This window comes from Penaeus monodon, chromosome 31 (genome assembly GCF_015228065.2).
Source record: "Penaeus monodon isolate SGIC_2016 chromosome 31, NSTDA_Pmon_1, whole genome shotgun sequence".
NCBI classification, from domain to species: domain Eukaryota; kingdom Metazoa; phylum Arthropoda; class Malacostraca; order Decapoda; family Penaeidae; genus Penaeus; species Penaeus monodon.
In genome coordinates this window covers 3,195,415-3,195,840 of record NC_051416.1, presented here as the reverse complement: position 1 = coordinate 3,195,840, position 426 = coordinate 3,195,415, and the positions used below count along the sequence as shown (strand labels likewise).

At 47.2% G+C, this 426-nt stretch overlaps 1 protein-coding gene across 1 annotated transcript in view; it reads left to right on the top strand.

Annotated features, from left to right (window-relative positions):
- Positions 1–426, top strand: part of LOC119592994 (voltage-dependent calcium channel type A subunit alpha-1-like) — a gene marked incomplete in the record, with an annotated part of 154,497 nt that overhangs the window by 120,391 nt on the left and 33,680 nt on the right.

Genomic DNA, 426 nt, shown 5'->3' with positions numbered 1-426 from the left:
CGATTATCCATAACAATATTGTGTCTGTTTTTAACCGAATGATTTTCTTACAGCAGTTTTGATTAATGTCAGAGTCCGATTGCACAGAAAAGAAATGAGATGTAATGGTCAGACGGTACGTTGTCCTTGCCGTGGGGAGGCCCTTCGTTGGTGTAAAGCACAGAATAAACACTGTTTCTCCCCCCTTCCCCTTTCCCCGTATCTTTCTCTCGATTCACTAAAAGGTTCTGCAGAGTAGCGCCCTCCATTAGTGTGGTGTTGTTATGGTGGTGTCGCTTTGGAAGTCTAGAGGGCGAGGTGGCCTGGTCTTGCCTCTAAGGTTTTGAGTATCAGTGTACTTTTGGGGGGGGGATTCAAGGTGTAGTGTCGTTTTTAGGCGGTAGGATACCTGGAACCCCGTGCGAGTGATGTACGAAGCTTGTTCCC